The sequence below is a fragment of the Pleurodeles waltl genome, chromosome 3_1, assembly GCF_031143425.1.
Source record: "Pleurodeles waltl isolate 20211129_DDA chromosome 3_1, aPleWal1.hap1.20221129, whole genome shotgun sequence".
NCBI classification, from domain to species: domain Eukaryota; kingdom Metazoa; phylum Chordata; class Amphibia; order Caudata; family Salamandridae; genus Pleurodeles; species Pleurodeles waltl.
This window is the reverse complement of record NC_090440.1, coordinates 147,669,697-147,695,338: the sequence shown is the minus strand read 5'-3', so window position 1 is coordinate 147,695,338 and position 25,642 is coordinate 147,669,697.

Below are 25,642 nucleotides of genomic sequence, written 5' to 3'. Positions count from 1 at the left end.
AGTCATTTCCTGGCCGGGGTCTTGGCAATAGTCTCTGGCTTCTGCCTGGATCCCAGGGAACGTTTGCGAGGTGGTTCTCCTTCTGCAGGGGGAGGGGTGCTGGTGGTCTGTTGTTCGATTGGCAGGCCTCCTGTCCACTAGCAGAGGAGGTGCAGGGCTGTTCAGTAGTCTGGCTAGTGGCAGGGGCCCGCTGGTGTGACACTGCCTCCCTCATGATGTTGGCCATGTCTGCCAGCACCCCTGCAATGGAGGCCAGGGTGGTGTTAATGGACTTCAAGTCCTCCCTGATCCCCAGGTACTGTCCCTCCTGCAGCCGCATGTTCTCCTGCAACTTGTCCAGGATCGGGCCCAGCGTATCATGGGAATGTTGGTATGCTCCCAGGATCACGGTGAGTGCCTCCTGGAGAGTCGGTTCCATGGGCCTGTCCTCCCCCTGGCGCACAGCAGTCCTCCCAGCTTCCCTGTTGTCCTGTGCCTCTGTCCTCTGAACTGTGTGCCCACTGCCACTGACTCCAAGTCCCTGATTGTCCTGTGCTTTTGGGGTTGCCTGGGGTCCCTGTAGTGGTGGACACACTGCTGATTGATGTGTCCTGGGGACAGTGGTATGGGCCCGCTGGGTGGGTGATGTGCTGGTGTTTCCTGAGGGGGGAGGCTCTGTGGTGGTATGGGACTGTCCCTGGGTAACCGACTGTCCGGAGGTCCCTGATGGGCCAGGTTGGTCATCCTGATCCAGGCGTGCAGAGCTGCTGTCATCACTGTGGGTCTCTTCTGGGGGGGGGGGAGGACTGGATGTTGCTGGCACCTCTTCTCCAGTGACATTGGCTGGGATACCTGTGGGGATGTAAATGCAGTGTTATTAATTCTGTGTGTGACATATTGTGCATGGGTGGCTTGCCCTCTATGGTTGTTATTGCCCTGGCAGCTTTGCCTTGGGTGAGTTGTTAATTTGGTGGGCTAGCTGATTGTCTTTAGTGTGCATACTTCAGTGATAGGTGTCCATGCAGGTCTGTGAGTGGTGTCCATGCATTGGTGGTGCATGCAGGGCTTGGCATTGGGATGAGTGGGTGTTGATGGTGCGGTGTGTGGGAGGTGGAAGGTGATGGACTGATGGGAGTGAGGGTGGGGTGTGGGTATGTGATGGCTTGCAGGTAGGGGGGTGATAGTAGTAAAGAGTTGACTTACCAGAGTCCAGTCCTCCTGCTACTCCTGCCAGGGCCTCAGGATGCATAACTGGCAAGACTTGCTCCTCCCATGTTGTTAGTTGTGGGGGAGGAGGCGGGGTCCACCGCCAGTCCTCTGTACAGTGAGTTGGTGTCTTGCTGCTATGGAACGCATCTTCCCCCATAGGTCATTCCACCTCTTCCTAATGTCATCCCTTGTTCTGGGGAACTGTCCCACGGCATTGACCCTGTCCACGATCCTCCGCCATAGCTCCATCTTCCTAGCAATGGATATCTGCTGCACCTGTGATCCAAACAGCTGTGGCTCTACCCGGATGATTTCCTCCACCATGACACTTGGCTCCTCCTTGGAGAATCTGGGGTGTCTTTGTGGTGCCATGGGTGTAGTGTGAGTCATGTGGGTGTGTAGGGTGATGTGTTGGGGTGTGTGATGTAAGGTGCATGGGTGGTGTATAGGTGATGGTGGTATGTAGCTCTGGTTGTGTGAGTGCTCTTGCTGTCTCTCTCTGTTGGCAATTGTTTGTAGTCATAAATGGTTGTCGGTAATGTGGGTGTGTGTTTTATACTGGTGTGGATGTGTGGGTGTGGTGTGTGTGGGTGTTGTTTGAATTGTCCAATGTGGTGTTGTTTTGTATGTGTGTGTGTGTGTGTTTTGAGCGCTGCAAAATGTACCGCCAATGGTTAACCGCCATTGAATGTCCGCTGTGGTGATTCATGGGTCATAATGTTGTGGGTGTAGTTCTGTTGACGTAACAGTATGGGTTTTGATACTGCCAGTTTATCACTGACCTTTGGACTGGTGGACTTGTGTGTGTGGTTGTATAGTGACAGATTGGTATGTGTGTGTCATAATATGGTGAACGGATATCAGTGGCGGCAGTGGTATGTTGGCGGCAGTCAGCATGGCGGTAAGTATGATTTACCGCCAATGTCATAATGAGGGCCTATGCGTAGTACAGGGATTGACAGCACTACAATTTCCAGCAGGCACTGTCTATTATTCTACAAACCAGAACAGTGTGCCTTACTCAAATTTACCTTGTTTAGCAAATCCAAAGTGAAGTGTACCCACATGAGAGGATGAAATTTGTATAGTGTGGGGAGTAGAAGCAATGACAGGACTGCTAAGGCCGAGAGGCACTGCTACTGTCACTCCACCCAGCCACCAAAGTGACCTCTGCTCAAATGACCCTTGTCCCTGAACTCACCATTGATGGGTACTCACCTGAGAGGTTGATATCTGTATAGTGTGTGGATAGTACAAGCACTGGCAGAACTGATAAGGCCAAGAGGCATTGGTACTGTCACTCCAAACACCAGACTAGCGTCCTCTTCTCTGAAGACAACAGTATGTCAAACCATATATGTTGTGTACTCACTGGGGTAGTTGGCAGCTGTCGGGTAATTTGAAGCAGTGAGAGTGACAGGAGTGCAACGTACAGCAGGCACTGCTCCCCCAAATAAAAACTACAAAACTGTGTCCACTGAAGTGTATACTTGCAAATACATCCTTCTTTTGGAATCCACACATGAAGTGCACTCATCTGGGGGAATGACATATAACAACTGCATGAAGTACAGCGAGGGACATGACTGCTAACGCCAGGTGGCTCTGTCTCAAAAAATACAAACACAAGCCCAGTGTGCATCTGTCCCAATATCCTTGTTTGTGAACTTGCAATGGAAGTGTACACACATTGGAGGACAACGTATGTATACTGTTAAGTACTTGGAGTAACATTACTGTAAATTCCAGGAGGACCAATCCCTGTAACTCCAATCACCAAGACACTGTACATGAGTTCACCTTGCATGTCTGTGAACTCACAAATGAATTTTGCTCACCTGGAAGGGATCAAGAGACAGATCATGGTACACTCTGTGATGTGGCTAAACACCTAGATTAATTGTGAGAATCTAACTAACGAAGACATTCCTGTGGACAGGAAGGACAGTGCAACCTGTGTGTACCCAAAAAACATGAAACAAAGGCCTCTAGATGCATCACCTGAATGGTATTGGCAGCAGACACATTCACAATGCACTCACCACAAGATGAATACAATCACATATATAACAATGCCCAGGGTCTGCCTGCATAACAGTCAACTAGGACTTAAAAGGATCAAAGCCATATACCTGTCTAGCCACTGTTTTGCTTGTACTGCTGGCAAGATGTAAGTCTATGACCATCCTCCCAAGTGCTAATATACTCATACATTCTGCACCTGGTTGACTGAAATGGAATTGCCATATCTCATATCTCAGAAATGTCAGGTCTATACAATTGACAATATGTGTATCACTCACATGAGGAAAACCTGCCATTCCAGCGTGTACACGGCCTTGGCTAAATGTCACAGTAAACTATTGGAGTCAGATGTTGCAACACAACCTGTAACACTGTATCTCTCACATCAATAGGTTAAGCTGTCACTGGGAGCACCAAGACCACAGAAGAGGCTGCCACTATCCCCATGGATGAAGCCCTCAGTGACGACAACACTCCTGGATGTCTGAACATTGAGGACGGTTCTGGCCCATCAGGGCAACCTGGTCAGATTCCTCCCAGCCAGCTTGCATCTATATCGCAGGCAGCCATTTACCCCCCAACCTGTGTGCTGAGTACAGTGACTACCATGTTGTGCCCCCAGTCCATGATCCTGAGTCACAGCAACACACCTCCGACAATTATTGTCCTGGAACCAGGGTTAGGGAGCAAACTGTGGCAAGGGTGCAGACATGTGGGGGTAGGTTGCGTGGGGGGGATGATGTGGGCCAGTGGCCTGAGGCCACTGGGAGGGTCCTGGCCAGAACACCATCAACCAAGTCTTGGGAGCCTTCCGCAATCCTACGGCATGATGGGCCAGGTACTTATCAAACTCAGGGAAATCAAGGAGCTGTAGAGGCACTCCCATTGAGAGTCATTGGAAAAGTGGGAAGACACAAACACCATCCTGGCCTTCCTATCATGGGTGTTCAGAGGGATTAGCAGTACCCTGATCAGGGACTGTGAGCAACACCACACTCTATCCTTTGGCCCAGCAACACCAGGCCCTTCTACACCAGTGGCAGCCACCGGAAGGCAGACACCCCTGACTTTGTAGCTTCTGCAGGGATGTCCAGCCAAGACTCTAGGAAGTACAGATGGCTAGACATCAACCGTGGCCAGCAAGTGACCTCTTCCTGATTTCACTCCTTTGTGTGCCAATTATTCACTCTGTTGAATGTTCTCCAACTGGGTTCCATCTTCCATGGTAGTAGGACACTGGACTCCAAATGGTGTGACATCTACTAATATGATTACATCCACCATAACTGATCCCCTCACTCTCATCTTCTGTAGCCTCAGTGTTTTATGTCCTGCACCTATGTAAATAAACTAACCAAACAGAAAAACTGCCTGCTTGCTTCTGTTCCACATATTGATATGTTTAGATGTAAGCCCTTGTGATGCACAGGAGGAAGATACAAGATGGTAATGGAAGAAAGGATATGTCACAGGTAGTGTCATGCTGAGGCCTAGGAACAACAAAATGATACAAGTGTCTGGTCACACCAAACATTATATTGCACTGTACAGCGCATCAGCTATCAAAATGTCCAGACTGTCATAGCCAAGAATATCTAAACCACATTGAATGAGGCTAGATATGCCAAAGTACCATCCCCCAGACCACAGAAGAAAGGGCTTTGTCAGACCTTGTCCTGTAGAATAGGCTAACAGATTAGTGGATGTTGTCACCAGCTTGAGCCGTATCACATACCAAAGCCAGGTTTGCCAACATTACATAAGCCATGACACAGACAGAGGGCAGTACAATAGTCCCTGATCACAGGTCCATCACATTACAATGACAAAGCTTTTGTCGGTATAATAATTTCTATCCAACAGATCACTCAACTTATATGTTGCAGGCCAAAGGTAAGTAGGTTGTGGATCACTGTACTCTGCCATATGTCTGGGTGTATGTGTATGTAGACATGTGCCACCCAGGAGCTAGTTTTTGTCAATGTATGTTGGTGCTGGTGATTCACATCAGTCTATGATGTATAGGTGTCCATCCTACATATAACAGGGCTTATATAGCTATTTGTTTGCAGCTGTAGCAAACTACTTTCCCATGGTAAGTGGGAAATGTCTATTGACATGAATGGTGTGTCATCACTGTTTCCAACATTCCTAGTGCCTACATGTCAGCATGTGTTCCTTTTACTTTAGCAAACATTGGTAAGCTGCAGTTCCATTCATGTTCTACTGAAGTTGGTGTTTTGAACTCTGTATTATTTAACTTATATGTACATGGTAAACTGTTAGTGGTATGGCAAGTCTACAATGGACGTCCATTTCATGTGGTGACACAGACAGGAGTGTTCATTGTCTGAGTCATAGTATATCATTTGGCATATAGAACTGCAGTAGTTATGAGGGAGATGAAAGGTAGGCCCTGAGTGTGGAACCCTTTTGTGTTTCTCTATACCCTTGATGTGGAATCATGTTTAAATGTGCGCTGCACATGTGGAATGATTGAGGATTGTGCCCTGAATGTTGGAATGCATCATGGGGTAAGTTGCATTGATGTTGACATCACATGTGTTTGGGTACAGGCATTTCACCACAGACAGACACCAGGATTGGGATGTCCACAATGTTGGTGCTCAATGGGCAGAAGTTGAGGGCCTTCTAATGTTCTGTTAAAGTTCTGTGTCTCCCCAACATGCAAAGGACAGATGTCTACTACAGAAACCCTCAGAGGATGTCATTGTCATGGGTGTCAGACATTGGTGGTGCCTATCTTCGGTTTTGTAATATTGTTGTTTTGTTTATTCTGGGGACATCTCTCCCTGACATATTGAAGCTGACATCAACAGTGTTTCTTTCAATGCCACATGTGAGGCATATCTGAGTTACATTGATACTATTGTGACAGATGTCACTTGTTAAAGAGTACATTGCTGAAATGATTCCTGTGTGACATGGTTATTTCCGTGTCACATATTCCATGATATAAAACGTTTTATCCCCATAGCAGGATTTCAGGGTTTAATTTCTAATTGTAGGTTCATTATGCATATGCCAAATAGATTTGTGAATGACTATGTGTCGGATATGTGGGAATGGACTTTACAATGGGATACTGTTGTTTGCCATTAGTTGACTGAGGTCTGTTGCATGTCGGACAACTTTGAGGATGAAGAGGACGCCTAGTTGTTAAATGGTTAGTGTGGTTCCAAGACTTCCCTCAGGCAATTGTAGTTGTCTGAAGTCCAGATTTTACTGCGGGCCACTGTAGCGTTGTTGAGTTTTTACGCAGGGCAGGCTTTGCGTTGATTTCCAGTGCGTAGACTGGGATCCTCTTCGGGTTGTGGGGTTTTTGGACGCCCCGGGAACGATGCTTTGAAATCCGGCACTTGCAGGGTGAAGTCGCAGGGGCTGCGTCAATCCAGTGAGCGTTGAGTGGAAATTTCTACCTCACGGCAGGCGCTGCGTCGATTCCTCTCAGGAAGTCGGGCTTCGTTGTTCCAGCTCAGCTTTGCGACGATCCAGTGGGCCGTGCGTCGAATTTCCGGTTGCTATGCTGGCGCTGCGTCGATCTTCTCCTTGCGAAGTCGGGCTGTGTCGTTCCGGATCGGCATACAGTGATTTTCTCATTGTGATGCAGGCTGTGCGTAGTTTCATGCAGGCTGTGAGTCAATTTCCGCCACACAAGTTCTTTTGCAGGAATGAAGTCTTTTTGGTCCTGAGACTTCAGGGAACAGAAGGCAAGCTCTATCCCAGCCCCTGGAGAGCACTTCTCAGCACAGCCAGAGAGCAGCAAGGCAGCAGGGCAATAGCAAGGCAGCAGTCCTTCTCAGAAAAGCAGTCAGGCGAGTCCTTTGGGCATCCAGGCAGTTCTTCTTGGCAGGTTGCAGGTTCTGGTTCAGGTTCTCTTCTCCAGGAAGTGTCTGTGAAGGAGAAGTGTCTACCTCAGAAGTGTCTTGTGAAGTAGAAGCGTCTGAGTTGGTAGGGTCAAAGCCCCTGCTTAAATACCCAAATGTGCCTTTGAAGTGGGGGAGAATTCAAAGAGTGGCTTAGAAGTGCATAAGGTCCCCTTTCAGTTTCATCCTGTCTGTCAGGGTCCCAGTAGGGGGTGTGACAGTCCTTTGTGTCATTTGACATGTAAATGTCAGGCCCTCCACCCTCCCAGCCCAGGAAGACCCATTCAATATGCAAATGTATGCAATTGTGTTTGGGGTTTGTCTGAGTGAATGCACAAGGGAGCTGTCAACTAAACCTAGCCGGACGTGGATTGTAAGGCACAGAAGGATTTAAGTGCAGAGAAATGCTCACTTTCTAACAGTGGTATTTCTAAAATAGTGATATCAAATCCAACTTCACCTGTCAGCAGGATTTTGTATTACCATTCTGGCCATGCTAAATATGACCTTGTTAATCCTTTCAGATCAGACGCTCCCACTCAAACAGTATGTGTGGGTAGCCTTAATGTTAGCCTATGTAAGGAGCAGGCCTCACGGCAGTGTAAAACAAATTTAGGAGTGTTACACTACCAGGACATGTAAACTACACAGGTACATGTCCTGCCTTTTGTCTACACAGCACCCTGCCCTATGGGTTACCTAGAGCCTACTTTAGGGGTGTCTTATATGAAGTTTTAGGCTTGGCAAGTACTTTAAATGCCAAGTCGAATTGGCAGTGAAACTGCACACACAGGCCTTGCAATGGCAGGCCTGAGACAGGGTTAAGGGGCTACTTAAGTGGGTGGCATGATCAGTGCTGCAGGCCCACTAGTAGCATTTAATCTACAGGCCCTGGGCACATATAGCACACTTTACTAGGGACTTATAAGTAAATTAAATAGGCCAATTGGGTATGATCCAATGTCACCATGTTTTAAGGGAGAGAGCATATGCACTTTAGCACTGGTTAGCAGTGGTAAAGTGAGCAGTGTCCTAGAACCAGCCAAAACAGTGTCCAAAAAGTGGAGGGAGGCAGGCAAGAAGTTAGGGGTAACCACCCTAAGGCTGTCAGGTCTAACAACCGCTATACTTGTAATATAGGGGTCCAACAGCCAGATCAACGGCTCCACCATGGTCGTCTGCAGACCTCCAAACTCATAATGAGGCTCTTGGTCCTGATGAAAGCCAATCGAGCAGTTTAGGTCAACAAAGGCTGAAGGATCTAGACCATAGTTGCAGGAACATATAGGGCCTGATTACAATTTTGGAGGAGGTGTTAATCCGTCCCAAAAGTGACAGTAAAGTGACGGATATACCACCAGCCGTATTACGAGTCCATTATATCCTATGGAACTCGTAATACGGCTGGTGGTATATCCGTCACATTTGGGACGGATTAACACCTCCTCCAAAGTTGTAATCAGGCCCATAATCTCCTCTAAGAGCATCAACCATTTTTTAAACTTTACCTGGGTGACAAATCCAAATAAACTGAGTAATGTAATGTACTGTAAAGAGCATTTATATAGCGCTCTGTTCCTCCAGGGAGTGTCCTGGTTCTCTGCAGTTCAGGTTTTGACTGTTTGAGGGACCTAACCATTAATCCTGATTGAAAAGCCATGTTTTCAGTTTTTTCTGGAACTTGGAGGAGTCAGAAATGTTTCATAACTCCAAAGGGAGTTTGTTCCATGCCAAAGGTCCTAGAATGAAAAGGACCTGCCACCCATTCTGGACCGTGAGATCCTTGGGATTTTGGCCAGAAAACGGTTAGCTGAACACAGGCCTAGATGGAGTGTAAAAAATAGATACAGTGCATTACCCTAGTCAAGCCTAGATGTTATTAAGGCAAGGTACTACCTGTTTCCTAGCCGAGAAACAGAGAAAGTGCAGAAAAGTTCTTAGCACACACAGAAGACCAAAACAAGTCCCTACCACTACATGAACCTGAGGCAGAAAGGAGAGCTCGCAATCAAACTTAGGGCCAGATTTATACTTTTTGATGCTAAACTGAGCTAACGCAGTTTGCCGTCAAAAAGGTTAACACTGACTAGCTCCATTTTTTAATGCCACTCAGGCGTAAAATGTATACTTTGACGCTGGGTGGCGCTACAAAATGTTTAGAGTCATTTTTTCAAAGTTAACCATTGCGCCTTGTCCTAGGGCAAAATGACGTTAGCGGACGAAAAATGACTCTAATCTGGTTTACGAAATGTAAACACGTCGCAAAACGGAAATGCACCATGTTTGCCCGCAATAGCGTCAAAAAGACATGCTAACGAAGAGAACAGTGCAAAGGAGCCCCAAAATGGATGTAGGAAGCCAGGAGGGACCCCAGGGAGACCACATTCAACCAGGAACCCGCCTGAAGGACACAGACAAGACCCAGGAGAGGGAGAAGAAAAAGAGGAAGTTATTGTTGCAGTGCAGAGCAGCCTGAAATACTGTTTAGGGAGGTGACGGAGCATAAAAATCAACTCTACGTCACCTCTAAGTTGCCAATTGGAAGGGAAGAGGCAATCTGGCAGCAGGTTGTGGATATGATCAACAGTGTGGCAGAGGTCAGGAGAACTATGACTGAGTGCAAGAAATGCTGGCATGGCTGCGAGAAAAGGACCAAGGAAAAAATGGAATGGAACAGGAAGGCAGCACTGCAAACTGGATGTGGGAGTCCAGCACCGCAAAAGGACTTGGACGAGATGGAGGAGATGGTTGCAGTGGTCATTCCGGAGGAAATCGTCACAGGGATACAAGTCCAGGACAGTGCAGAATACCATGAAACATCACAAATGCAGGGTAAGTTGCATGGGGGAAATATATGCTTAAATGTCAAGTGCAAGAAGGGGGAGGCACATAGGACTCACACAGTGCATGTCAATGGAGCGCAGAGGGATGTAAGTGGCAGCATGCCAACAAAAGCTACACATGTATCTACGCCTTGGCAGTGCCATGCACCATTGACACATACACAACCTGGGCATATTTAGAACACCAGGCCTAAATACCTACATGTACAAATGTAGCACATGGGATGGATGGCAAGTATAATCACTGTACCACTGGTTGTGACATCACAATATCCCTAGCATGTAGTCACATCAACACCACAAACACGACCAAGACTTCAGAGACCAGGTAGTCAGTCAGCACAATTCCTGGGGTTACTTCATAGTGGTGTCCCCTGCAGTAACACTTTGCAACTGCCTTGCCTCATTGCCCAAACGCATGTGTGCTGCATCTCACAGCACACAAGTCATTGCAACTGTCCCAGCAGTACCCAGGCATACGCCGGTAGCACCACCACACCACACATAGACAACTGATACACATGAGGAAGCCATCCCTACATCACGCAGTCAGGGTGTACCCTGGGTGCATGGAACAATTAACTCAACAGGTGCTGGGGGATTAGCCGGCTGGACCAGTATCATTGGTAACATGCCACTACCCAGACCAACTAAACTGAAGTTGTGTTCAACCACACATAGTGATGCTCAACTGAAATGTGCCAATACCGAAAATAAGTACAAACAGTTGCAAACTGTTGCAAACAGAAGGTGGCAACAGTAACAGGCTGAGCCAACAACATTTTGGACACAATCATGTCAGACACATGGGAATAGGGAAATAAACACATACATACAACACATGGGTACGGCTGTCACATAATGGTGGTTAATTCCACATCAACGATTGGGGGATGGTGCATGGGCAAGCCTGCTGTTGGTAAGACTGCCATTGCAGTGTACCCTTTGCACTTGGCAGTATGAGTCACACATTGGGATGGCGGCTGAAAATATGTCTGCACATGGTAGCTCGTGGGCACTTACTAAACATTATTGATGGGTCAAAGAGTCAGTGCCAGTTGTGGCCTGCATTGAGTGTAACAGGACACGCTGCACTCAGCCCTGCAAATCAGGCAGTGGAAAGGGCAAAGGGCCAAGGTATGGGACACCCTGCATTGCCCATGCCAAGCAAATAGGCTGTGCAGGGGCACCCAGAGGCACTCCACACCACCTCACCAACAACCATTTCATGGGAGTTACACTGCCATACAAAGGCTGGAGGAAATGTGGAAACATACCTGGAGGGTAGTGTTGAACGTATCACTGGTCTGGTGTCACAGGACAGATGCCATAGCCGCCAAGCTGCTGGTAACCTGCCATGTTTAGGCCATTTGCCCATGGGGCATTCCACATTGACAACAGTTACCACTATCACCTGTGCTGTTGGGGGTGGTCAATTACACAGTGGCAGTCAGGTGCCCCCTGGACTGATCCACATGAAATATGAACTTGCCTCAGGCCCTGACCTAAGTAAAACTCCTGTGAATTGGCTGTGTCCATAGACACATTTACCATCAGGCACTGTCACATGCAGGAATGATGTCCATAGCTGAAATTTCATACCCATACTGCCCATCCCTGGGTTCAACCCTGTGCTTTTGTCAGATGAGCTGTACTGTCAACATGCTGCACTCATGTATCATAGTGCAAGGAGGGCTGCATTGATGGGGAGGACATGGGTGTTTAATAAGGGGAACAACCTACACAGACAGGAGTTGAAACAGAACTCTGCCAGGTCCATGCGTTCTATGCAATATTGCACACAAACAACAACATGAGGAGCCATCAGTGGCAACAAGAGGACAGTGTCCCAACAATGCCATCCCTGGGGTGGTGCAAGGTCTCAGCAAAGCATGGGTGTATGTGAAACATGTAAGACCGTGACAGGTGAAAATAGCCATGTGTGGTGCTGTGGCATGACCACAGTAACACATATTACAAGGTCTCACCATGCAAAGGGATGCAAAGGGAGGGTAGAACTTGATAAGAGGGTGTCAAACCACAATAAAGAAAGACAACACACTTAGACGATATGTCACAGCCAATAGTGGCAACTGGGCTTCCATTCATGTGACATGCAGGTGGGGCATAGGGCTGTAGACTGCAGCTATGATGTACTGGAACAATCCTTTGGCACTAAGGGGCACATCATAGGCTCCTAGCGCCACAGGAGCGTCACTTTCAGTGACGCTCCTATGGTGCTAAGCACTGCGCTGTATTGACAAGGTAGCGTTAAGCCACTTTTTGTGGCATTATGTCACCTTGTAAATACGTACCCACCTGATCATGACTGTGCGTGGATGGTGTTGCAATGGGTGTTGTTCTGGGCATGCCACAGCAGCACCCATTACATTTTGATGCTCCTCAGATAAATGGAATATTGTAAACTTGAAATAGGTCCAAAACTCTAACGCCAGCCCCAGGGATGTCATTAGCAGGGTGCAACGAGGAGAAATACATTTATGTGTCCTCCTTTTCTGCTTTTCCAATGTGTGCTGCATTCTGCAGCATCCACAGGAAGAGCAAAATGCCAGAAATGATTGTTTCTGAGCATGAAGGTGTTCCTTCATGCACATAAACAATCATATGTAAAGGACAATCTGGCTCTTCTGAGTGTGCTGCATTCTACAGCTCACACCGAAGTGCCAAAGTGTCATTAGTGATTGTTAATGTGCAGGAAGAGACACCTTCATGCACATAAACAGTCACACCCCTCAACGCATACAACCTTGCACAATGGTGTAAGGATGCCTGCGATGATGGTGGCAGCTGAATCTTGTTCCAGCGTGGGGGACAACACAGGTGTGCCCCGTATTCACTTACATACGGTGTATCCTTGTGTTACCAAAGTGGCGCAGTGCGCTGCTGATTATTTTTGCACAGCACCGTGCTGCACCACATTTACATAAACATGGGCCTAATATGACAATAAGCCTCAAATATCAAGTCAGTGACATGACTTGTCAACTGCCACAGCACAGATAGACTGATTTTACACCATCTCATTGCAGAGGATGATCGCTTTCCTGCGGATCTGCCTGTCCTAGAGTTCCCTGATGACCTGGATGACCAGCTGGCAACTATCAGCCAAGAGACCCTCCATGAAGTCCTTGCAAACCTGCAGACACCACCTCCAGTCGCAAGGAGGAGTATTGAAGTAGCAGACATCCCACAGGCCCAACTTCGCACACCAATAGTACGACCTGCCAGCACCGACACAGCAGAGGATTCCGAGGACCCAGGCACCAGCTTTGAGAGGACAGTGGTAGGAGTCCAGGTGGAGCTGGCCAAGGAAGTGCGGGTGGGGATGCAAACTATGGCAGCCAGTCTTGAGGGGATGCAGACGTGAATGGTCAAGGCAACAGAACAGACTGCAGCCAAACAACGCACACACTCCCCAATGCGTGGAGTGTCTGAGGGACATAGCTGCTGCTATGAGGGAGAGGCCACAATAACTCCCCTCCCAAACTGGCAGCAGCGTGCTTGAGGACAAAATGGACTCCATGCACCGGGAAATGGTCTCCTTAAGGGCAGACATGGCTGCCTACCACAGGGATGTTGCAGCTACACTTAAAAACCAGCAGCTCCTCCTTGCTGCAGTGATGCCATTCGTAGTGCCACAGGTGGCAGCTGCCGGGAACTGGGAGTCCACATCTGCAACCACTGAAGTGTGTGTGGCCCCCCTCTACCTCTCAACTTCCACCATCAAGGGTAGAGGAGGCACCACACACATCAGAGGATGAAGATGTGGAACAGATCATCTTCACCCATAGGAGTTCCCGGTAGCACCAGCCCATGCCACATGGGCAGTGTTTTCCTTAGTCCTGTGCTTGACATCATGCCAGTGTTAGCACTGTTACAGACATGCACTCTTCCTCAATACGCTTTTGACCTTTTTGGTATAGACTTCTATTGTCTCTAACTTTTCAATTGGCAATTTATGTTCCCCTGCACTGAAAGACACTTTACCCAAACATGTCCCATGACATGTCCCTCAACCCTGGACTTGTGTTGTGTCACAATTGGATGGATTCTACGCATAGGGTCACAGAGCTGGACATTGTATATAATTAGCACTATTACACTTGTGAATAAACACCAACTACACAACCAGCATGTTTATGTGTGTTGTGACACATCAAATATGCCTAGGATTTGTGATGTGTGTAGCATGTCTCAAGTCACAGAGGGGGTCATTCCAACCCTGGCGGTCAATGACCGCCGGGTTGGAGGACCGCGGGAGCACCGCCGACAGGCCGGCGGTGCTCCCAAGGGCATTCCGACCGCGGCGGTAAAGCCGCGGTCGGACCGGCAACACTGGCGGTCTCCCGCCAGTGTACCGCCGCCCTTTGGAATCCTCCAAGGCGGCGCAGCTAGCTGCGCCGCCGAGGGGATTCCGACCCCCCCTACCGCCATCCAGTTCCCGGCGGTCCGCCCGCCGGGAACCGGATGGCGATAGGGGGGGTCGCGGGGCCCCTGGGGGCCCCTGCAGTGCCCATGCCACTGGCATGGGCACTGCAGGGGCCCCTGTAAGAGGGCCCCTACAAGTATTTCACTGTCTGCTTGGCAGACAGTGAAATACGCGACGGGTGCAACAGCACCCGTCGCACCTTCCCACTCCGCCGGCTCGATTACGAGCCGGCATCCTCGTGGGAAGGGAGTTTTTCCCTGGGCTGGCGGGCGGTCTTTTGGCGACCGCCCGCCAGCCCAGGGAAAAACTTAGAATACCCTCCACGGTCTTTCGACCGCGGAGCGGTATTTCGGAGGGGGGAACTCTGGCGGGCGGCCTCCGCCGCCCGTCAGGGTCAGAATGACCCCCAGAGTGTCAGTACAAGAGTGCATGAATATGTGGGCATATATCTATGCACATGGAACCTACATGTTGTACGTCAATGTTGGCCTCATCCCCTAGAAGCAATTCACTGAATATGTGAAACATGTTGAACACATGTATGTTACACCCACTACATACTGCAGGAATGGGTGTGAAACAGTAATCGAGCAATATATGGTCAGCTGGGAGTACCCTTTAGAACACATTAGTGTTAAACAGAGAGACTCAGCCTCATACACTATTGCCACTGGTCAGTTTAGCAGGATAGGAATGAAATGTAGGCTGTTGTCAAATGTCCCACAGTACCCAACATTCCAAAACAAAACCCATACAATTTCAGCTGAATTCCCACACCTACCTGTCCTATACATGGTCAACATAGTCACCTTGAGTCGTGGGTACACTGGATGACAGGTCCACAGGTAAGTAGATGTGTTGTACCTGCCAATGTGACAGCTCAGTTATAAGGAGGTGTTGAACAAGTCAAGAGAGGGATTTGGATGCAGGATGGAGTCCCCAGGACAACACACAATTTTCACTGTACACCCATTGGAAGACCCTGAGACCCAAGCATATGACACATGAAGTAAGGGAGTGCCCAATATTATTTATTATGATAATGACATAAGTAAAAAAAGAATATTAACACCTATCCTAATCTAACCTATCCTAACTATACATAACCCACAACCCTACCTACTCTATGCTATACTTACCTAACACATCTAACAGCACACTCTAAACATTATCTCCCCTTATATCACAGGACACATGCAGGACAACATACACTTAACTGCACATTTACTATCTATGACTAAACAAATATATTTTTGGGGGGTATTTTAGTTTTTTACATTTGTTTGTATTCTGTTTTTTATTAATAAACACATAAAAGCCCCAACATCACACCCACCCACCCACATAGTAAAACATGAGAAGTACAAAACCCACCCCAAAACCTACTTATCCTAACTAAGCCACTAACCTATTCTACCCTACAACTAACCCCCTAATACCCACAAAAAACCCTGAAAAAGAGGAGGGAGGGGAGTGAATTTGGGAGCAGTGACATCATGCCATTCAGAGGTTGGCCCCTTTCAGTCTCCTCTTAATGTTCTTGAGGTCCTTAGTATTTTTTGCCACCTCCTTTTCAGTGGAGTCCAACTTTTTGAGGACCTGTTGTACATCCCTCTGTAAATCACTGATGGCACTCATGTCCATGGCAGCAGGTGTTGGTGGCTGTGGGATGGTAGTAGAGGGTGCAGAAGCTGTATCAATAAGTATGTTGGCAGCTGTAGGCCCCTGCACAGCTGTGGTGCTTGGTCCAGCCTGTGTGGGTAGTGTGGGTCCCCCTCGGCTGAATGCCCACCACTCACCAGTGGATTGCTCCAAGCGATAGCGGCGTGCCATCCTCCTGAACCCAGGATCTACTGCCAATATGTGCCTATAGCGCACTTCCCTCTTCTGAAAGACACGGAGTTGAACGTTATTCATGTTGACAGCTGTTAAAATCAGACAGGCAACCATCAGTGTCAGCATTGTGTGGAGTATGTACAGTAAATTAGCCTACTATCTACATCGCTTTGCACATGCACTCCTACTCACATTCCGGATGATACAATGGCCCTGATGGATGAAACGACAATGCTGCCTTAGCACAATGTTCTTGACACCATAGCCACCCACAACAAGATAATGAATCAAACCAAGTTAGATCTGCTTAGATTGTGTACCCTGTGTGACAATGCTAAGGCAGCATCAAATTAACATTTATCAGGGTCACTATTCCTCATCATTTGTGTCAAATTGTATAAAACTACATCACCAGAAACTTGCATCTGTTATTGGGAGTATGGGATGATGCTGGTAACCATAAGGGTTCAGTGTTGGTAGTTACACATGCAAGCCTGATCAAAATGACTGTCACCTACATTGTGAGCATGACATCTACCTACAAATCTCTTGTTTCCAGCCCCTGTGCCTCAGGGGGTATGGCCATGCAGATCAACATCTCAACTGTCCAGGTCATCCACCAATGCTTGCCCACTCATACATGGATTCAGGGAGTGGACCATATGTTAGGTGATGACAAAAATGAAGTTGGCATCCATAGGTCTATCACTTCTATATTCATGTGCCCAGGTGTAGCCACCCATCATTACATGATCAGCCAATACCATTCCTCACACACCCATTAACATGCCAACAAACGATTGGACTTGACCTGCATGCACACCTATTGCATTCCATATAAATGTCACATAAGTGGAGTTGCACCCTGCTTGGGGACAATTGGCCACCCAGCCCTACATGTACATTACAATACAGGGATGCACCAATTTGTCTACGGTGCATCACTGTGTTGTGGGAATGACGGTGTGTTCCAGTGCCATTATTTAAACAATGGTGCCCATCTATGATACACATGGAGCAACATGTGGCTTGTGATCACCTTGTTTACACAATGTTGACCATTGAGCACCACAAGCCTCACAAGGCATGACTCTCTGCATGTGCATGGGGAGCCACTTAAATGTGACATAGTGTCACCATCCAGCCTACTTTAATTTCTGATTATTTTACAGCTCATCAGTTCTAGCACTGGATGCAACACTCATGATTCACTCACACAAAACACTTCAACACTACACAGGACAGACAAAATCACACTTACTGGATACATCTGGGTCCTCAAATCTTGCCACTTCACCTATGGTGTAGGGGGCAGGGCCACCTGAAAGAAATGGATGGAAACCATGGTTAGTATCACACCACTGTCACTACTAGTGGACAACATGTGGCAGTATGTATTATTTCAGAGGAGTGAGGTAATTATCCAGGATATGGACAGTGCAACAGACACACCGCTGCAAACTCACAATGAGACTGACACTCAGTTGAGTGAGAGCCATACTTCTGAACTTTTACACTTCGTCTGAGACTCATGTAGTGCTACACCCTGCAACAACCATTTGTGGGCAATCTGTAGGAGATGGAACTCCATAGAATGAGGGGGAGTTGTGTGACAGATAAATGACACTACCCTTGTGCTCTGCAAGACAACCAACGCAGGTATTCTGGCTTGTCCTGCAAGGCACACATAGGCACTTTGTTGAGGACAAGTGGCTACATTTTTAGTCTGCAATTTTCATGCATTGAGTAATCCTTGACTGATGTATCACAGTTGGGTGATTGCACCAAATGCCCCATTGCCAGTGCCCCCTAAGGTGGGTATGCCCCCTTTGTAAACATAATGACAGGAATGATATATGTGAAATCCGACAATGTTGCACCATACATGAATTGTTGTACTTTGTTATCACAATCCTCTAATATATGGCATGCTGGTGGTGTCTTGGCTTATCATACATGACACAATGCCAGGGCACAGATGTTGCCATGGCCCCTGAAATGTGTGACTTAATGATGGATGTGCATGACACACCTAACATCTGACTTGCATTGGTAAAATGGTAGGATATGTGAAGCCCATGTCTATAAAGGCACAGTGACACTTAATTCAGGTTGCATGCAACCTGTCCACAAGCATTGCATGCAGCATGCAAACACATCTGCTGTTGCCATTCAAATGCTGTGAACAGTAATTAGTTTGCCAATGGGGGACTCAACAACAGGGCCACCAATCACCACACCAAGATGGTCCAGAAGATCCTGCTCCCTGGCCACCAGATCAGCCCAGCGATGCTTGAGCTGGTGGTCATTGTGACTGCTGTGGTACACCCTCTTCAGGTGGAGGAGCACCTTGCCCCACCGCAGCCGCCTCACCTCCGTACGGTAGCCCTGGATCACATGGCCACCCATCTCCAGCAACAATGGGCTACCAGCCACAAAAAGCATCCAAGCTCCTCCTCCCACATTCTGGTCTGCCTCCCCCTGCCAGACATTGTACTGGGGTACAGCTCGAAAAGTAAAATGTTGTAGTAAGAAACAGAAATAAGGAAAGGAAACTTAACACCCAAAAAATAACTAACCCAACTAACCCACCTATACAACTAACCTAGACAGACACCCAACATCACAGGTACAAGGTAAAATACAGTTGAGCAACAAATTCACAGACACAGGGGAAATAACAATCAAATACAACAGAAAACATAACAGGAGGGACACCACAAGATACAAAAAAGAGCAAGAAGACACCACCAAGACACAACCACACAGGCAAAAGAGACACAGACTGTAAAGAGAAAGTGAAAGTACACCCACTGTACAGAATATCCTATTACATCACTTCCTGTGTCCTTGCGTCATGTTTTCTGTTATGCGTGAGTTTATATGGGTGCATCTGATATTTGCGTTAATTTTTTCAGACGCATTAGCTATGTGCATCATTTTATAATGACTCATTAACTATATATGAGTAGATTTTACAGTAAATCAGCATTGAAATGTGTGCGAATGTGTAAATCACGCTAAGGGCCCATGGGCCATGTACTTTGCGTTTGCTGATGTTTTCAATGCATTTGTGTCATTTTTGTACTCTATTCCTGATTGCGTGATTTTGTGAATTGTTAATGGATGCACCCTTTATCAAAATAATTATTGAATGGGCAGGGCTGCAGTTTGTCTTTTTGTGTATGGCCCCATGTGGTATTCCATTTAACAATGTGATTTGTGTGTGATTGGTCTGTTACACCAATGTGTGTGTTACAGAATCAGCAGCATGCAAATGTGTGCACGTCATGCATTTGTATGTATGTATGACAACAGTTTATCCACATCAGTATGGCAGTCAGTACTATGCAGGAGTCATGGTATGTGATTGTGAATTGTGTTCACTTACGTGCTGTGTGTTGTTGTCTTACAGAGTATCACATTTCAGACGACATGCACAGCTCAGGCATTATTGATGATGGCTGATGAATGCAATCTGGCAACTGTTATCCGACAAATGTCTCCATATGTTACTCTTGAGTATATGGATGACTTGTGTGTGTACTACACATATGTTGAACATGCCTACATATTTGTTACATACCGTGATTGACACACTCTGCCTACATTCCAAACATATAATATATTTAACACAATAGACAGTTGAAATTCGTGACATTTTGCATTGCAATAAAAATTAATTTGTGGTAGGCCTGCAGCCCTAGCTGCATTTGTTCTCATCCATTCTGATGTGCATTCCACAGACATGTCTGTCCAAAGTGTGACAGACACGTGTCCATCCAAAGTGTGAGGTTATGTGTACTCTGTGACAGGATTGGGCCCCATGGCAGTGGCAGGAGTGATTTCCATGGATGTACTGCGCAGGATCCATTTCTCCCATTGCTTGTCATACCCGACCCAATTATCTTGAGCATTGTCACCAATGATGTCCAACCCTTGTCACACATGCTCCATGCAGCCATTGCAACTTTCACACTGAGTTGTGTTAGTGCCCTGTTTGAACATTACAGTCTCACCATATTTTGACATCCACTGCCTCATTTGTGGCCCCCTTGTTTACCTCCTATTTGGACATGTTGTTATTGTGTGTGATGAGCTGTTTTTGTACAAGTTGGCAACGTGGATGTTATGAATATGTTGTGGTCCATAGACTGCGTCCTTCAGTTGTCACATTCAAGTGATGAGGCTAATTGTGATGTGTGTGATGGTAGCACTTCATTCTAACGCTTCACGATTGATGTTGTTACAGTACTCCTAGTGTTTGTGACATGCTCCTTGAGGTTATACTCAGAATCCTAAGGTATATGTTTAAGAGACTGAAGATACCAAAGCCGAATTGTGTGAATAAGTGAGGTGTTGATTGACAAAATCTAAAAGGTGAGGTATGAGATTATTGAGCGAAGAAGTTATCAACATTGTGCAGTCTGCGGCGTATCCCAGCAGCTGTGTTGTGTTGTTCCCCCTCATTTTCTTCTCCACCATCCTCCTCCTCAGGCAGGTCACCTACCTGCTCATATAAGGGGACATTCATCCGCACACATATGTTGTGCAGAATGGCACATGTCATGGTTATCTGGCAGATGATGTGTGGGGCATATAGGAGGCTGACGCCTGTGAAGTCCAGCCACCTGAATCTGGACTTCAGGATGCCAAATGTCCTCTCCACAATAGTCCGTGTCTTCCGATGTCCCTCTTTATATGCATGCTCTGCTGCTGTGCTTGGGTTGGGAAATGGGGTCATTATCCATGGCTGTATGCCATAACCCTAATCCACTGCAAAGATTAAAGGGGTAATTTGTTGTTAGGGCTTGCAACAGGTATGTAGTGTAGCATGGCAGTTGATATTAAGAGCTGGTTGTGGCTCATTTGTATTTATGGTTTTGTGTGAGTTACTATCCTTGTGTAATTTGTCCTCAGCACTAGGTTGTTGGACTTGACAATCTTGTGTTTGGCTCAAGGACATGGAACATATGATTAGGATTCTACACTGATAGTCATTATGAATGTACCATATGTTGTGTTGTGCACCTTTGAATCAGTGTGCTATCACTAGAGGGGACATGACACATCCTCACAACACAATATGGTCAGGTGTGGTGGCAACATGGTAGCACTATAGAGCCTGGACATCCCATCCCTTTTGGCATATGTCATTGAAGATGAGGTTTGACACTAAGGGCCTTTGAAATTGGTTAGTGAGAATGCACTACATGTCTCGGAAATTGCCTGCACTGCCCTGCAACATATCAACTATGCATGAATGCCCTATGTGTGATATGTTACTTGGCAACCCATTGTTGTCCCCTGCACCAGTTGCTCATGTGCAGCCATGCACCAACACTACCTAGCCTGCACCAGGGTACTTGGCTAGCTGTCTTTTGGAGGTGGATGTATCTGTGCAGGACGGTACACCACCCTGTACATATACTTTTTGGATGGGCAATTTGCTCTTTCTGTGAGTGCAGCAGTGTGCAGCATGCATTTGTGACAGATTCAGCTGAGCTCTTAGCACAGTCTACTTCCTTTTTGTAACCTGCATACAGCTCCCGTGGGGTGGTATTTTTTGTTGGCACTTCCTCAGTTTTTAGGGGACAGCTACATGTGAGCATACATTATCATGGTATGTATCTTGTGGTGACATAACTGCAGCGAGAAACATTGGACAGCCCTTCCACGCTACATACAGCATGGGAGGGTGGCAAATTTACAATGTGGCTGGAAGTCATTATGAAATGGCCATCTGCCAAGATGCACATACAGTGCAGGCCATGAATATGTAACTGTGGGCTATTACATTGTTCCCTTGGTGTTCCTGAGAGGCAGCTAATGTTTGTGTCAGCCATGAGGTATGAATCCCATTGTACCAGGATGATCAACATAACTAGAAGTGTCTCTCCTATCTTCCTAAACATAAATGCACATTTATTCTGTTGACACTGACACAGTGCAGACTCTGGGATGGAACTCAGCTACTTGGCAAATGTGTCCCTTGGCACAGTGCATGTGAGGTCAGAGATGTCCTGTTTTCTCCTACTGGGTCCCACTATGACATACATGACATACATGATCTGCACTGTCTGACTGTGTCTCTGCCCCCTGTTAGGCCATATATTATATCTTGTACAGATCTGATGGTGTTGTGAGTCAGTGAGTGTTGCATGTGAGGTTGCACTACAGTTGGTGCCGTGCCACTTCTGACACATCTGGCACATAGTATGTGATGGGCATTGATTTTGAATTCCTATGTGTGTGAACCAATGCATCAGGCAGATGTCTCTGCACACTACAGGTAAGTTAGGTATGCGTTGATGAGATGCAGTTGTTATAGGCGCAAGTTGTGTGGTGTTTGATATTTGTTCTGGTAGTGATTTGCACGGCTTGACTTGAGACATCTGTGTCTATTTGGAAGTTGCATGACATGGGCATGGTGCATGCCTTTGACATTTCTGTGCTATTCTTTGTTTGGTGTAGTGTGTGTGATGTGTACGTAGTGGGCAGCCTGGGGGGACTTGAAGTGGTCTGTGTAGTTCTGCTGTTGTCTAAGGGTAAATGTCTGCACCTGTCCTTCCCGTTGTGTGCCTGTCAAGTTGTGGGTGTGTTACGTACATGTGGGTATATGTATTAGTGTTGTGCACTGATTGTGCTGTAGCGCAGCATGGTGCATATGTATTATCACCTGCACATGTGTGTTACCATAGCCATATGTTACTGTAGTGGTGTATTTCTTGTATGTCCGACAGGGTTGGTGTGTTGTGTGTACAAGTAGGCCATTTCAAATTGTCCATCCTGGAATTGTTCAATGATCCTGCTGTGTTGGAATATGAAGGCATCATGGACACTCCCATGATACTTGGCCTAAATGTTTATGTATTTTCTGCGGTGGTCCACTATGCCCTGCACATTAATGGAATGCGTGTGCTTGCGATTCCGGTTTAAGTGCTCTGTTGCTGCAGGTGGTACGAGCAGGACATGTGTGCAGTCAATTGCACCTAGCACATGCGGAAAGCCATGGATTTTATAGAGCCCCTGTTTGTTCTCCTACTGCTTTTGCTGGGTATTGGGGAAGCTGATGTGGTGGGGTGTCAGGGAGAGGATGGTGTCTAACACCTTTGGTAGGAATGCTGAGAACGACGGCTGTGAGACACCAGCAACCAGGGCACACGTTGTTTAGAATTAGCCACTTGCAGCTTTGTCATAGGTGGTATGTTGTGTGGGGTCTGCAGGCTGGCTGCAATTTGTGGCTCAATGTGGTGCAGCCGGTGTAGTATGGCTTGTTGGTTGAGTCTGTAGATCCTAATAATGTCCAGGTCCCTGAGGACAAGGACTGTTGCCCTGGTTCTGAAGTCCCTCTCCTGCCTTCTGCGTTGCCTTTGTGGGCCGCATTGTCGTGGTGGTGTGTGCAGGAGTTGTTCCTGTCCTCTCTGCCATCTATCAAGCTGTATCAGTATCACCTCCATCTTCTCCTATGGGTTGTTATGTTGCTTCTGTGTGTTCTCCTTTAGTAGTGGTGTGTTTGCCTCATTTTAACGCCTGCCCTGATCCAGTCATAAAATTTTGGCGCAAAACAGAGTTAATGTCGTTTTTTTGGTCCGCCTCCCATCCGTGCGTCATTTTTGCCCGGGTTGCTAAATACAGTGCTAGGGTGTTTGAGTCATGTTTTGGAGGGGAACGCCTACCTTGCATTTCATTGAAGCAAGGAAATTTCACCATTTGAAAAATGATGTTAACACCAAATTTTGACTCTAGACAGGTCTAACGTCAAAATATAAATATGACGTTATGTTTGTGCTGAATTAGCGTAAAAATAAAGCAAGTATAAATATGCCCTGATATGCCTAGATTCTTAACAGAGCCAGCCTGGTGTAATAGAGGAGAGCATCCAACGAGCAAAAGGACTGACAGGGCTCATGTGCCCTTACATCAACGGAGACTATCTCAGTCCTTTCAGCATTTCAGCAAGAGAACAGTAGCTGGGTGTCATCAGCGTAGGAGAAAGTAGTGCTCAGGGCCGAGCCCTGTGCTACTCCCACTTGCACATCACAAGACCCAGACAAAAAAGAAGAGCACCAGACCTCTTGAGCTCTTCCCTCTAGAGACAAAGTTATCCAGTCCCTTGCAAGCCCCCTAATTCCTATGGCTTGAAGACTGGCCAAGAGGGCGGTGTGGGGTACGTTGTTGAAGGCTGCTGACAGATCTAGCATAATCAGCACAGCCCTGTCCCTATCATCCAGACTGCCTCTGATGTAGTTACCACTTCAACTAGCCCTGTCTCCATACTGAAAGTGGAGAATAAGCCAGATTGGCTTGGATGTAATCAATTATTATTTTCCAGGTATTGCCAAAGCTGGTGGTTTACATGCTTCTCCAAACGTTTTGAGGGCTGGAAACAGAGAAATAGGTCTGTAGTTGGATGATATAGCAGAGTTTGTCTGGTGATTCCTCAAAAGAGGCAAACTTTTTGCATGCTTCCAGGCACATAGCCTGACAGCTGATGACAGAGAAGCATTCAGAAGTGTATTGGTCAAGGATTAATGAAAACTGCCCAAAAAGCCAACAGGCCCAGGGGGTATGGCTGGAATGGAGAATCTGTCTTAAGGATGTAGATTGCTGAGAGAGATCCTTCTAAGGAAATGGGATCAAACCTTTCAAGAGTCATAGAGGGATTATGTGTTGGGCTAGGCTGAAAAATGCCCTCCATCATCTCCTCCAGCTGCATGGAAGGAAGAAGACTGGCTTGAAAAACTCACAATCTTGGTCTGGAAATAAAGAGCCAGTTGTTCACGCCATTCTACTGTGGGCTCCTACCACCCTATGCTAGATTTTACAATTTTGAATATTTCCCTAGACGTGTTACCAACATCTGCAATTGTATCACCATAGTAGAGTTTTTGTGCAATTTTGATCTCTTTTAAATATTTTTATGGAGTTGTTTTATACCTAGCTTTAGAACTACAATTATATGATTGTCTCCACTGTCTTTCAACATGCTTACACTCACTCTTGACCTCTTTGAGGGAGTTCATGAACCAGGGACAGGAACGCTTAGCTTGGTGCAAGAGCTGAAGCAGTTCAGGTGCCACCTTAACTGTCCAAGAGGCCAACATCAGTATTCATGTCACCCAAGAGAGAAGGCCGTCTCTCCTATAATGCCCTGCTAAAGTCCTCTGACTGATTCTTATGAAATGATCTTGACACCCGAGACACGGACCTACCCTGTGGTTGAGTCCTCCCTAAAGATGCCCACCTAAATTTAATCAGATGGTGGCCTGACCAAAGCTAACGGAATGGGGGTATTTCTTCTTTGGCCCTGTCCCAATATGCATATATTATAAGTAGAGTTATTGCAGGACACCCTGAGGCAACAACAACAAAGAGCTCACTTGAGTTTCAGAGATGAGCCCACCCAAATA